The following is a 712-nucleotide window of genomic DNA, read 5'->3' on the forward strand; positions in this document are numbered from 1 at the left end:
AGTGCATACACACATACACACACACACACACACTGTTAAACACTCCTGTTTCCCCTGTAAGCCCAGGTCCCTCTTACCTGGAAAACTCCCTCTGCCAGCTACTCCCGGGAGTCCTGGTCATCCAGAGTTGACACCCCAGCCTCTTGGGCAGATGACAGCCACATCCCAATGTTGCCACTCAGTGTGGTCCCCCAGGATCCCAGCTCCTCCTTTGCCCTTATGTTCACGGGGCAGAAAGATCGTGTCCCCAGGACGTAGATGGAGGCGGGGCTGCCCACCTCACCCGGCTACTGACCGGGCTTCCATCACATTGCCCCTCAAATGGGCTGTGGGCTCAGCTGGGCTTCCCTGCCCCGACGTGGGTGTTCCTCACAAGGACCGCCCCTCTTCAGCATGGTCCAGTCCACGCCCCTGACCTCCTTGCGTGAGCCCTAGCACGGTCATGGACACGTTCTCTTCTCAGCTCCTTCAGCTTCTCTCCTGTCTCCCCGGAGCCCTGGTGGAGCTGAGAGCTTCAGGACCAGGCAGGAGTGGGGGCCGCCCTGGATGGCAGGAGCGTCCCTGCCTCCTGCCCGAGGCTGGTCCCCCACTCGCCTCCCTGCCAGCCCCTCATTCCTCTTCTCTTGTGGGAATGGACAAGTGTTTCCGCTGCCCTTGCCTCTGTGTACAGTCTGTGGGGGGCGGTGGGACGTGAGGCGGGGAGCACCCGCCG

At 61.9% G+C, this 712-nt stretch overlaps 1 protein-coding gene across 1 annotated transcript in view; it reads left to right on the top strand.

Annotated features, from left to right (window-relative positions):
• Positions 1-712, top strand: part of WFS1 (Wolfram syndrome 1 (wolframin)) — a 32682-nt gene that overhangs the window by 28323 nt on the left and 3647 nt on the right. The window lies entirely within an intron of this gene.

Source organism: Bison bison, unplaced genomic scaffold (genome assembly GCF_000754665.1).
Source record: "Bison bison bison isolate TAMUID 2011002044 unplaced genomic scaffold, Bison_UMD1.0 scf7180017864255, whole genome shotgun sequence".
NCBI classification, from domain to species: domain Eukaryota; kingdom Metazoa; phylum Chordata; class Mammalia; order Artiodactyla; family Bovidae; genus Bison; species Bison bison.